At 51.0% G+C, this 14,108-nt stretch overlaps 1 protein-coding gene and 1 pseudogene across 1 annotated transcript in view; one reads left to right on the top strand and one right to left on the bottom strand.

Moving 5' to 3' along the window:
- The window catches only part of LOC131482927 (zinc finger protein 208-like), an 887,045-nt gene that overhangs the window by 785,551 nt on the left and 87,386 nt on the right, over positions 1 to 14,108 (top strand).
- Positions 5,515 to 6,311, bottom strand: LOC131482858 (transcription factor SOX-2-like; annotated as a pseudogene).

Genomic DNA, 14,108 nt, shown 5'->3' with positions numbered 1-14,108 from the left:
GCGGGTTTGGGGAAGAGGCTGGAAGATTGGAGGTGGGATTCTCAGGTGGAATACCAGGTTACATCTGATTGGTGGATGGCTGGACTGGCATGAATTTCCTGTGCTCTGAGGAAGAAGTAATGGTGCAGAGTCCAGGTAGGATATTCAAATAAATTCTTCCACTCATACCATCATCCAGGGCCTGGGGGGCTCGGCCAGGATTCCCACACCTCTAACCGGCCCTCCCACCACCCTACAGCTGCTCCAGGATCAGGCAGGCTTGGCCAACAATATGGCTTCTGCATCAAGTCAATCTCCGGCCTGCTGCTCTGGAGCCGGGTCTGCTTGCCCTCACCCACAGTGCATCTGCCACGACCAGCTTATCCACTGCTCTAGGGCCAGGTCCTTTTGGCCCACGAACCCTACACCACACCCAGCATGACCATCCCACTGCCCCATCTGCTGTTCCAGAGCCAACCTGATTCAGTCTTCCAAGGACAGGTCCTATTTCTCTTGGATTGGGGCTGATGTCTTCCAGGGGTTCCTGAAGCTTTCCCCAACTAGGTCTGCCACTGGGGTTTTCTATGGGAAGGTCCTGCTTCCCCTGGGGGTCAGATGCTGGAGTCTTTCAAAGGTGTCTCTATTTCCCATGGGTTGGGGGCTAGGATCTTGCCTGGTGGGGGATCTTCTTTCCCCCAAAGGGTGGTGGCTGAGGTCTTCCAGGGGAAGTCCGTCCCTCGCACTTCAGGGATGGATTCTGCTTTCTTTTGGTTGGGGGCTGGGGTCATCTTGGGAATGTCCTCTCCCCCACGGGGTTGGGCGCTTGGCTTCTTCCATGTTGGGTGCTGTAGTCTTGCAGGGGTAGGTCCTGATTGCCCCTGACTCAGGGATTCAGTTTTTCCAGGGATGGATCATGCTTCCACCCACTGGCGTCAGGGGCTGGAGCCTTCCAGGGGCCTTATGCCGTTTTCCCTTCTCACTGCCCCACCCCCATCAGAATAATGGTCTTCCTGGGGCAGGAAACTACCCACAGGGAAGCTGGACCCACCCCTGGAGGACCCCAACCTTCTACCCAGGGCTAACCAGGACCTACCTCTGGAAGACTCTAGCATCTCATCCAGGGAGAGACAGGACCTGCCCCTGGGTAGTTTCCTGATTCTGCTCTGTGGTTCCTGCCTTTGCTGCCTCTATGCATGGCTGGATGTGGTGACTCATCCCCTTACTCTGTTGGTGCTTGCAAGATGGACTCCTGGTGCCACTTCCTGTGTCACTTCATCCCACAGCCTGCTGTGACCCAGCACACGGTTAGACCCAGAGTCAGCTGCAAACTCCTCTCTGCCTATCTCAGGCCATGCTGGTGGGCACCTGCACCTTCCTGGAGGTCACAGTACAGGGAACAAGGGACCTTCCACTGAAGGCATGGCAGATTGATTGATTTGAAAGACATGGTAACAGAGGGAAAGAGATCTTTCAGGGTTAGGCTAGGCTAAAGCTAGGGACCAGGTACTTCAGCCAGGTCTCCTAGGTGCAATAAGCAGGGAGTTGGATCAGAAATGGAGCAGCCAGGACTCAAACTGGTGCTCTGATATGGGATGGCAGTTTGAAGATGTAAATTTGACCCAGGGCACCGTAATTTCAACACAAGTTCTGAGTAGTGGGAGAATGAATACTATCTTCTTTATCATTTGTTTATATTGATCCAAAGGGCTTGAATGGATGGGAAGACAGTTACTTGTATTTCTTCCCTGCTGTAGATGTGCACATCACAAAGATCCAGACTGGATAGCACCAAGTGGCCCATCAGGCTCTGTGTTGGCCCTTCTTGCACTGGCATGGAACTACCCAGCGTTATTGGCAACTTTCCGGAAAGTTCTAAAAGAATATCTTCTTCTTCTTCTTCTTCTTTTATTTTTGTTAATTATATCTTGAGACTCAGATTTATTTGTTGGGTTTGACAAGCAGGCTGTGGCATGGAAAGTGCCTCCTGAGTTCATCTGCCCTGGCAGTGCCAAGGCTGGTTGATGTGGTGGGTGTGTTGTGGGGCATGTTACTGTGGCTAAGCCAGTCTGTCCCTAGAGCAAGCTGCAGGCAGATTGCCTGGAGAAGCCTAAGGGAGGCATGACAGGCTGGCTAGAAGCACAGGCTTTGCCAGCTCTGAAGACCTGTGTTTGCTGCAATAACCAAGGTGGGAATGCTAGATGTGCTGTGTACCCAGGGAGAGTGAGCCTATTCCAGAGGAGCAAGATGGAGGACAGGGGTGTTAGGGTTCCTGTCAGAGCCAGCCTAGAGCTGACAGCCTCCTGCAGTGCTATAGCCCACCCATTGTCCACTGATTGTAAACATGGCAGCCTCCTGTGGCTGTCCAACTCACCTGGTTCCTAAGGCAGGGTCAGCCAACTCACTCTTTTTATTAAAACCCATCTAACTCTGACATTGAGGTCACTTTCTGAAGGAAGGGAGAGCTGACCCAGGCTGGATGGTCAGTTTGCTTGACGCCTTCATAAACTTTGCTGTTTAGCAAACAGGCCTTGGCCATAGGATTGTGGACAGAAGGGGCCCGGCCCTGGGCTGCACCTGTTGAAGAGAGGCATAGGAGCCCAGCCAGGTGGTCTAGAAGCTAAAGTCCTTGCCTTGAACATGCCAGGATCCCATATGGACACCGATTCTAATCCCGGAATCTCCACTTCCCATCCAACTCCCTGCTTGTGGCCTAACAAAACCTTGGGATCCTGCTCCCTTGTGGGAGAATGGAGAAAGTTACTGGCTCCTGGCTTCAGATTGGTTCAGCACCAGCCATTGCGGTCACTTGGGTTTGAATCATCAGACAGAGGATCGTTCTCTGTCTCTCCTCCTCTCTGTCTATCTGACTTTGTGATAAAAACAAAATCAATTCAAGGGGGAAAAAAAAGAGAGAGGTGCTTGGACTGCAGGCATCCACCGTTCCCTGGTTTCTCTGTCCACATTTTGTTACTGCTAGGCCTTACCTCTCCCAGAACTCCAGAAAGTACACAAATTAGAAATACAAAGCATCTTAGAATTAACATCTTTCCTGTCCCACTCAAGCAGTAAAGAGATTGTGAGAAATAGACACATACAGGGGCCATGTTCAGGGGCTACCCTGAGACCTAAGTCCAACCAGGTTGGGGAAACCAAGACTCAGAGTGCCAGAGCAATGGAAGCATGTGACCAAGAGAGTGAGCCCTACCCATCAGAGTCCACTGTGGGGGCTTGTGAGGGGAGTGGTTACACAACAATGCAATACCAGCCCCTCTCATGTTCCAGATAGGTGAGCATACCAGGTGGGTAGGAAGAAACATCCAGGTAGTGGCTTCCAAACTGGTGACCCTGAACTGCCTGCCTAGACCACAACATTGGGAGAAGGAAGACACAGATTTCAATTTTTTATTTCTGGTTGATGCAGCAGACATTACTGCCCATTGTGAAAAAGTTTCCTTCTCTCTGCCCTTGGGGTGACTCATGTTAACCCCTCCCTGAGATGGTGCTGAATGGACACAATTTCCATCTTTTTCATGGGTGTTTCCTCCCTTGGAGTCCCTCTTGCTGAAGTGCAGGCCACCTTCCTTCTGCTTCTTAAACCCTGCTTTGCAAACTAGAGTTGTCTACATGAACGTTATTACATGAGAAAAGAAATAGGTTGTTGCAGTGTTTCGTGTTGATTTCCCTACCACACTAGCCCACTTTGTCCTGCAGCAGCAGCAAGGCTATGGAGGCAGGCAGGCTAGGAATGAGTGTTGTGGGGCCGATCCCTTCTGGCCCTGGAGGAGCCTCCAGGTAGGCTAGGTGTGTCGGAGATGACACTGGAGGGTCAGGTGAGGAGGCAGAGTGGGCATGTTGCATGGCAGGGGACTCAAGGTGTGCAGGCTGGGACTGCAGGGTCACCAGCTAAAGGGGCCCAGCCCTGGAGTGGCTGGCAAGCACACTGCCTGCTGAGGGAGTGGGATCATTGGCTAAGCCCAACTCACTCTCAAGCTCCGGACAGTGGACAGTGTGGCAGTGCTCCTGGGATAGAGCCCAGGCTGTCTAACCAAGCCTGGCCGTGGATGGGCAAGTGGGGTGATGGAAGGTGTTATGTTAAAGAAGCCCTTCACTACCTCCCTCCCATCCATGCAATTCAGCCTGGCCCTGAAATGGAGGACTACAGGCTGTAGGAGCAGGGACACCGGCCAGGATGACTTGGCTATGAAGCAGATGGCAGGCAGAGAGGGGGCGCACAGTTCACTGGCTTGTCCGGCTTGTTCCTGGAATAGCAGCCGGTGGGTTCCTTGCTCTCTGGGCTTACTGTCATGACCCAATGGCTCTGAAATGCATGGTGTGCATACTAGGTGTATGTGGGGATACCAACCAAACACATGTGAGGCTGAGCAACCTTGGAGCTAGGGCTGAGGGATGCACTGGCATAGGCAGCTGGAATGATTTGGCCCTGGAGCAGATGGAGTGCATGCTCAGGGCCAGGAATGCTGTCTGAACAGACTTGGGCCTAGATCAGTGGCAGGGGGCAATGGTGAGGTTGGGTTAGAATCACGAGGAGCAACAGTTGAGCCAACCTGACCCTTGAGTGACTTGTAAGCAAGCTGGGAAAGTGGGACAGGGTCAAGGGGGGCAGGATTGTTAGTAGAGTGGACATCCTTGCCGGCTGGGGGCACAGGGGATGCCAGCTGAACTGGCCAATCCTTGCAGTGGTGGTCTATGAGCTTCTTGGAAGGGCAAGGCCCCACATGCAACTTGGTCTATGAGCAGCCTGTTGGGGGTGCCGGGTGGCTGGCAGTGCCCTGCTGATTCTATAGCAGCAAGTGGAGAAGTGGGACAGGTGTGTTGGTTTCTTGGGCTGAGTGGGCCTGGGCCTGGAGCAGCCGGAAGCCTAGGGGTGCAGGGATCATCAGCCTAGCCTTGGGATCCTGCAGCCTCATGGGAGACCCGGAAGAGCTCCTGTCTCCAGGCTTCATATTGGCTCAGCTCCAGCCATTGTGCTCACTTGGGGAATGAATCATCCGATGGAAGATCTTCCTCTCTGTCTCTCCTCCTCTCTGTATATCCACCTTTCAATTAGAAAAAAAAAAAAAGTTGTGTGCAGTTTTCATTTACTTCAGATCTATACAAGGTCCATTCCCCTGGCCCTCCCCAGTCCACCCACCAGCCATTTTTTTTTCTGTGCAAAAACAGTCCCCCCAAAAAAGAAGTCCAGCATCTCTACATCTTTTATAAAGTTCTCTTGTCAGTGGCACAGGTTTTGTGTTGTGCGTAGAATGGATTGGTGGTCTCCTCTGAAGGTGTCATTTGCTGTGAGTAAGGAAATGTTCTTTGTCACATACCAGGATTTGTGTTGCATGCGCTTGCTTTTATCGTCATGCTTCCTTCTCACCCTACTTTTGCACCCCTCCCATTTCCCAGGTTTTTGTTTGTTTCCTTTTCCTCTGAAAATGTCTTTCCCCCTACTCCCCACCCCACTATCACCCCCAACCTCTGCTCTTGCCCCACCCCCTGTCCTTCTCCAGTCCACTGTCTGGCGGGCCCCCCTCACATGTGCGAGAGGGGCAGTGTGCTGTTAATGACCGTACTGGACACCGGGCTGCTCTGGTAGTGCTGTGACATCAGCAGTCGGCTTTGCACCGGGGAGGTACACGCTGATCATGTTCCGAGGGTTCCTGGCCTGGCAGAGCTCCCTGGAATGGAAGAGGTAAACATGGAGGGGCTAAAGCTGGCCTTGGACTTGACTACCTAGTCCAAGGAGCCTAGGGCCATGCCAGGGGTGCTCTGCTGTAAGTAGGACATGCTGTAGGTGGGAGAGCCGTTCATGTAGGTCTGTGAGCTGGTCATGGAGTTGTACTGCAGCGAGCTGACATCATAGAGGTGCAAGGGCTGCATCTGAGCCGCACCATGCGTGTTGAGGCCCAGGTGCTGCGGGCAGCCTAGATGGCCCTGCATCATGCTGTAGCTGCCATTGCTCCAGCCATTCACGTGGGTGTAGCTGTCCATGCGCTGGTTCACGGCCACGCCCAGGCGGGCACCCATCCCAACCCTGCTAGCCATGCTGTTGCTGCTGGGAGCCAGAAGCCCACCAGGCTGCATGTACTTATCCTTCTTCAAGAGCTTTTTGCTTTTCGGCCATGGCTGATATTTATAATCTCTGTGTTTCTACTTGTGCAGCGTCTGCAGCCACTTGGCCTCGGCCGTGAACGGCCGCTTCGCTATCTCCCACTAAGTTTCCCCTCTGCGCCCAGGCATTTGCTGATATCAACGTTGTGCATCTTGGGGTTCTCCTGGGTCATCTTGTTACACTGCCCATGGGAACACACCATGAAGGCGTTCATGGGCCTTTTGGTTGCTGTAGCCCGCTGCCGCCGTGGTGTTGCCATTGCCTCAGCCTCCCCCAGAATTCGGCTGTGTGCCCAGTGGCTTCAGCTCCAGCTCCATCTGTTGTCCATGTGGGCGCTGTGCACGTGGGCCCGGCCTGCTGGAGGCCGGAGACCCTCAGCGTGGCGGGAGAACTCGAGGGGGTAGGCGGCGGGGGAGCGCAGGAGGAGGAGGAGGAGGTGGAGGGGAGGCGAGCGGGTGTGATTGGGGATCACGGGGTTCCGAGAGGAGACCAGGTGGAGGAGAGCAATTTGGGGAGGGGCCAAAGAAAGGGGACAGAGCTGTGTGTGGGGGGACGGTGAAGGAGGGAGGGAGAGATAGAGAGAGAGAAGCGAACAGTGTTTCCCTCCACCTCCGGCAGATGCCGCAGCTACCCGCTGCGATTATTATTATTATTGTTGTGATTTTTTTTTTTTTTTGGAAAGGCTTAAGCCCCGGACTCAAACTTCTTCCTGCCTTTCTCACTCTCTGCTTCTTGTTCCCTCAGTCCTTAAAGAGGCAGAAAACTACTTCCCCCTTTTGCTAGCACTCCCTTCTCTGCCTTTACAACTACTGATAACTTTTTTGAACAAGTTAATAGACACCCGTCCGAGCGCTACTTCCAGTCCCAGCGGCCCTGCTTCCCATTCAGCTCCCTGATTGTGGCCTGGGTAAGCCTTGGGACCCTGCACCCCTCTGGCAGACCTGGAGGAAGTTCCTGGCTCCTGGCTTTTTTATGGGCAAGCGCCAGCCTTTGTGGTCACTTGGGGAATGAATCATCAGATGGAAGAGCTTCCTCTCTGTCTCTCCTTTCTGTATACCTGACTTTGCAATCAAAATAAGCTAAATCTTAAAAAGAAAACTTTTATTTAATCAGGCACAAACATTATTCTTAGGGCACAGGAGGCTAGGAATTCTTAAGTTTACATTTAGAAAATCTCACTGGTCGGCAAAGGGTGTAGACATGTTTGAGATGATGGAAAATTATTAGATAGGGTAAAGAACAGAGAGCAGATTATAGAAAAATAGGGGCCAGGAAGTCAGCAGGGAGTTATTTGAAGAACCCCGGACACAGGGAAGAGGCGACGATCGCTGAGCAGTGTTTAGGGAACAGAAAACCCAGCAGCCACTGGTGAGCTGTGACCCGGATTCAAAGGACAACCAGGGATCCAAAGGCAGCCACAGATCAGCCCTTGCAGCAGCCAGGTGGGAGCTTGGGTTCACATGGCGAGCTCGGTAGGTGAAGACAGGCTGGGACTGGCCAATCCTGCCAGATACTTTGGATGTGGGGAGAAAGGCACCCTCCTTCACTGCTGGTGGGAGTGTAGGCTAATACAACCACTGTAGAAATCAGTATGGAGAGTGCTTGGAGAATTGCAAATAAATCTGCCATATGACCCAGCTATCCTGCTGCTAGGAATATACCCAATGGAAATGATATCTGCATGTGAGAAGGGGATCTGTAATCCTATTTACAGTAGCACAAGCTACAATAGCAAAGACATGGAAACAATCTAGTTGCGCATCCAAAGAGTGGTTAAAGAAACTGTGGTACATCTAATCCATGGAATATTATTCAGCTATTAAGAACAATGAAATTATACTATTTACAACTAGTTTGTCCCAACTAGAAACCATTATGCTCAGCGAAATGAGTCAGTCTCAAAAGAACAAATACCATAATGTTCTCTCTTATATAAGGAAGCCAGTGTGGAATGTATAACTTCAATAATTCAATCAACACTGTTTTTGTTTTGTTTTGTTTTGTTTTGTTCTGTTTTGGCTGTATCCCATGTGTTTTGAAGTTTTTTTATATCAGTTTTATTTATTCCAAATACTCTCTCTTTTAAAAAAATTTATTTATCTTTATTGCAAAGTTGTATATACAGAGAGGAAGAGAGACAGAGAGGAAAATCTTCCATCTGATGATTCACTCCCCAAGTGAGCACAAGAGCCGGTGCTGTGCCAATCTGGAGCCAGGAGCCAGGAACTTCCTCCAGGTCTACCCTACGGATGCAGGGTCCCAAGCATTTGTGCCATCCTTCACTGTTTTCCCAGGCCACAAGCAGGGAGCTGGATGGGAAGTGGAGCTGCTGGGATTAGAACTGGTGCTCACATGGGATCCCGGCCAAAATATTCTGTCCTTTTGTCAATTCATTGCTGGCTCATGGAATATGTGGTGCATCATTTTTTTCAAGAGACTTTTGTATCTCCGTCTTGTCACCAATGTGCTGGTTACTCAGTGGCGTGTTTTTTCATGGAGCTGTATTTTGTTGTTGTTGTTGAGGCTATTGTTCTACCTCATACCAGTTGCTGACCTTGTTTCATGGTTTCTCAATTATGGAAATGTATAGTGATGGGGTACTGGGGTCTACCATTTCCAGATGTGGGGATATAATGCAACATTTATTCCTGCATCCAGATGACAGATGGATTCCCAATGAAACTGTTGGACAAGTGTAGACAATGGGATGCTAGAGTGTTTGCATTTGTCTGTTCCAGCTGCTTGGGGAGTGAATTAGTGGATGTAAGACCTTCTTCGCCGTCTCTCCTCCTCTCTCTATCTCTGACATTTCTACAAAAAAAAAAAAAAAATTAAATATCCCATAGAAAGATGTTTTAAAACAGAAACCAAAAGTCACAAATTCTGGAAACCGAGTAACAGAAACACATACATATGCATAAAATAGGAAATATAGATATAATATGAATTACATCTATCACTTCAAGTTTTCTTTTGCTAGATTGAATCTGGATAAGCCCTCTTCTCGGTTTGTGTCTTACACATTATTGTGAATGTGTAATCTGTATTTTAAAAAGTGAAATGAACTAATGGAAAAAAACCTTGGCAATACAAAGAAGAAAAGTTCCAGAAAGCATTGAACATTCGGTGAGGTGTATCTGCAGACTCTTGTCCTACATTTCTGTGTGTTTTCAGACTTGAACAGGATCCTGAAGCAGAGAGGGAAGGAGAGGCCAGGAGGTGGACTGATGTGAGAGGCGACAGCGGCCCCTGCTGTTGGAAGGCTCAAGCTGCAAGAGAGGAGGCCCCTTCCAGCCTGAGGTGAAGCCCCGCCCCTCACTCACCCTCCCTCCAGAATCCTACCTGAGTGCCCTTTGTGATTATGATTGGCTACGTGTTGTGACGCCATGCGTAGTCGTGGGAGGGGTCCAATCACGCGCGCCCAGGAAGCCCTGTGGCAGCAGGCAGGAGGCTGTTGTGGGTGCCGCCATAGCCACGTTGCTGGTTGTGCTGGTGGAGAGGCGCAGGTGGCTGAGCCAGTGCTGCCCTGTGAGCTCCCTCCCCGCAGGAGCCTCTGCAGGACCCCCGACTCGTGAGAAGCTGGGAAGGGTGAGTGTGTGAGAGCATCTCCTGAGGCCCCGGGGCGGGCGGGTGGGGGCCAGGAGGGGGCCCTTGGGGTCCTCACTCTGCAGCACTGACCTTGAACACTAGGCCTCCCAGTTGAACCCATTGTGCAGTGAGGAGGGGAGAGTGCCCGGGACAGTTCGACCTTCATGTTGGGCATGATTTCCATTTTTTATTTTCTATTTTATTGTATTTTATTTTATTTTAATTTTCTACCTCATTGCAACTTCTTTTTTAAATGGCCCGATTTTCTTGATTTGGGCAACAGCGTCTCCAGCCCGCAGCTGAGTCCTCAGTGAAGCTCCTCCTAAGGGTCTGGGGCAGTTTTCTTGTTGCTGACACCAGAGCAGCACAGACTCCAGCAGTTAGAACAAACAGCCTTGTTTTCCTGCGATTTTGCTGCAAGGTTGAGGGGCAGCATGTGGTGCTGGCGCTGTGCTTGGCAGAGGCCTGGGGTGGCACAGCGACCTTGTAGACAAGCCAAGGGAGTGCACGGGGACTCACAAAAAGGGGCTTCTCTAGAAGAACCTGACGAAGGAGCTGTGAAGGCAGCACTACTGATTTATCCTGATGGCTTCTGGTATGTTGTCACCCATTTCCTGAAGTTCTCACAATTGGGATTAAATGTCCCATGAGTTGTAGAGGGAATAAGTCAGGTTCAGCAGAGAGCATTAAAGCAGGGAATAAATCTGTGAATGTCCAGAACTCTTGCCTCAATGCCAAGTGCTGCTCTCTGCCCTGAAAATTCACAGCAGGAGTCACTATTTCCTCCAAGATACAATTCCATAACTTGTCTTATTATTTCCCTATCTCACAAAATAAGCAATAGCTCTTTAGAGGAACTGTTTGTTGTGAATAGTAGGCATGGGAGAAAAGCAGTAATTGCCCACCTGACACAGCACAGGAAGGCCTCACTGCCCTGTGTGGGTGTGTGTGACAGTGGTTAAGATGACATTGGGACTCCTGTGTCTCCCTCAGAATGCCTGGGTTTCAGTTCTGTGCAAATGCAGTGTGCAGCTACTGGCCAGGCTGGGAGGCAGCAGACAGTGGCTTGGGTAGCAGTGTGAAAAACCTGACTTATTTTGGGTCTTGTGGCTGTTGTAGGAATGTGGGAAATGAAAGATTAGATGAAAAAGCCTGACGGTAAGTAGGAATAACCTACATTAGCTGTTAGGAACTCCTCAACTTTGACCCTCCATTCAAACATTAACAGGTTCCTCAATATATTCTTTTTGTTTTCCTCAGTTTCAAAACACCTTGTAACAAACAAACATGGTTATCTTATCCTCTGGCTCACTTATTCCCCCTGAAAGAGAGCAGTAGATTGGGGGTTACCATTCAGAGTGGCAGCTGATGCCCTAAAACTGGAGGGTATCTATCATGTTCCATCTATTGCATATAACTAACCCCTTGGAGCATTAATATTCTCTTTACCCATCCAGAGCTCCATTCCTTGGTGACATATTAATGTCATCTAGAGAAATGATTGATGTACTCTGGGTTCTCTGAGGCTTGGCAACCTAGGGAGTAAAACCTTGGCAAAGTCCCAGGTAAATCCTAGGATAGTGAGCTTGGGATACACAGCAGTTTTCATTTTGCAGCCACAAGTTGGTTTAGTCAGAGGATAATTTGTACCAAGAAAGAATCTTTGTGAAGGTAAAATTTTGGTGGCCTAGAGCACTTATCAAATTGTGAGTGTACTTGTGACTGTTGTCGTGCAATTCCTACAAATATTTGCAATTTTCCAATTCTGGTGGTAGAAAGAGTAAAAAATTGTGAGTGTATTTGACTGGTTTAAAAAAAGCTAGTATCATTTGTGCTCAATGTCTGGGATAAGAGTCTTTTCTAAAATTCCATTTTATATTTGCTTGGAAAGCCGGATATACAGAGAGGAGAAGAGACAGAGAGGAAGATCTTCTGTTCATGGATTCAGTCCCCAAGTGACTGCAAAGGCCTGAGCTGTGCCAATCCAGAAGCAGGAACCCAGAGCCTCTTCTTGGCCTCCCGCATGGGTGCAGAGTCCCAAGGGTTTTAGCTGTCCACTGCTTTCCCAGGCCACAAGCAGGGAGTTGAATGGGAAACAGCATCATCGGGGTTAAAGCCGGCACCTACTTGGGATCCCGGCCCATGCGAGAGGAGGATTTTAACTGCAGAGATACTGACATAGACCCCCTAGATAGCTTCTTAAAGGAGCAAAAGACCTGAAAGAGCTAACACTGCTGTCCACTAACATTAACCTGCACCTGTGTGTCGAGTTCAAGCTTAACCCTGAAGCCTCTACTAACTGCAGATGATGAAATAATGGAATTGTGTTGTGATTAGTTGTTGGCAGTAAATTGGTATTAGGCAAATATAACACATCTGATGTTAAAAGAAAATCACAGAGGCCACAGCGTTTACTTGATCTTGAATGTGTGGTTGCGTCGGAGAGCTAAGATGCTGGAGGAGACACTGCAGGCTGTGAAGTGTTCCCACATCCTCACTATTACATTTCTGGCTGCTTAGGATTCCCTCCATCACTGCAGTGAACCCCCCTTGGGCACTGTGTCCCCAGTGAGAGTGATTCCCCAAGCCTGGGACCGTGGAAGATCAGGTAAGTGGGGACTCCCTGGGAAGGGTAAGCAGGCTGCTTCCCAGAGCTCATTCTCTGTCCTGTCCTGGTGCTTTGATTTCTAGTTTGCTCACTTCATGGCTGAGCCAGTGCAAGGTGCATCTGTAGCCAGCCCGCCCCGCCTGCCATTCCAGGCTAATGAGGTCCTGCCAACATCACCAACATCCCTAAACCACATGCCTGCCAATCCAGGTTCAGCTAGGCTATGCTGGCCCACAGTGAGTCTCTACTATGCCCCCTCCCATAAGCCCACTGCCCCAGGGCCAGATGATCTCAGCCAGCGCCTTACTTGCACACAGCCTCCCTTGCCTGCTCCAAGAGAGCTCTATCGGTGTCCCCTGTGCTGCTTCTCAGCCCACCCTGTCACTCTGCAGGCTCTCTAGGGCTAGGCTGTCTTTGACACAGCAACCTGCCCTTCGGCAAGCACACCCTGCCAACCTACTGGAGCTGGATCCAGGCCCAGGCTGTTAGACTGCTCCCATCCCCTGCCTACATCCCCAGTGAGGCTGTAGCACACCCACCCGGTCCACAGCTTTATGGCCAGGCCAATTCGGCCACCTATTTCTTCAGACAGACTCTTGCCCACCAGCCACTGCCATGCTTGGTAGCCTGGGCTGATCTCTGCCTCTCCTGGACCCCACCCCACCCGACACAATGACCTCTTGTCCAGGGTGAAGCCAGGCTGCCTGGGCCAGAGTACATGGACCCCAGCCTTCATGTACCACACTCCGCGTGCATTCCAATGGCAGACCACCCCCACCCAGCACCTACCCTTCCCCTAGCACTCCTGCCTTGTTCCCTGTTGCAGGGACAAGCTTGCTTGGCAAGAGACACCTTATCTCTATCCCACCTGACCCTCCTTGCCGCAGGTATCTCAAGAGCAGATAGAATCAGCCAGTGCTTGCCTCCTCTCTTGCACCTCTATCATGCCCCAGGATGGCCACTCCAGGGCATGAGCAGCTTGGATGGTGCCCTTGCTCCCTTTGCCCACTTGCTACCTGCTCCAGAGCCAAAAGGGCCAGTCTGATGACCCCTATACCTTTAGGCCTCGAAGTGCTCCAGGGCCAGCCCACTATGCCCAAGACATCAGCACACCTGCCCAGCTGTTCCACGTTCTGCAGTAGAACCAGGTGGACTCTGCCAGTCACTTGGCACCCCCAACAGGCTGCTTGCCCACCTTCCACTCCAGGGCAAGGTTGGCTTGCCCTGCCAGGTAGCTCATAGGCCACTGTTGCACATTTAGCTGGCATCCCCTGTGCCCCCAGCCTGACATATGTCCACTCTGCTTACAACCCTGCTCCCCTTAACACCACTCCCCATTACCAGCTTGCCTGCAAGCCACTGCAGGGTCAGGTGGGCTCAACTGGTGCTCCACACACCTCTAACCCAACCTTACCATTGCCCTCTTCTGCTGATCTAGGGCCAGTCCTGTTCAGACAGCACTTCACAGTCCTGAGCATACACTCTTTCTGCTCCAGGAACATGTCTCCCAAGCCGCCTAGGCCAGTGCACCCCTCAGCCCTAGCTCACAGGCTGCACCGCCGCACAAGCTGCTTGCTCAGTATCCCCTTCTGCCCTAGTCACACACTGCATTCCAGAGCCAATGGGTCATGACAGTAAGCCCAGAGCCCAAGGAGCCCACTGGCTGCTATTCCAGGGACAAGCTGGAGAAGTGGGTGCACTGTGAGCCGCCTCTCTTCCTGCCATCTGCTTCATAGCCAAGTCATCCTGGCAGGTGTCCCTGCTCCTATGGCACTGTAGTCCTCCATTTCATGGAATTGCATGGGAGGAGAGCAGAAA

The sequence above is a fragment of the Ochotona princeps genome, chromosome 21, assembly GCF_030435755.1.
Source record: "Ochotona princeps isolate mOchPri1 chromosome 21, mOchPri1.hap1, whole genome shotgun sequence".
NCBI lineage: Eukaryota > Metazoa > Chordata > Mammalia > Lagomorpha > Ochotonidae > Ochotona > Ochotona princeps.
This window is presented reverse-complemented; position numbering and strand designations above follow the sequence as displayed.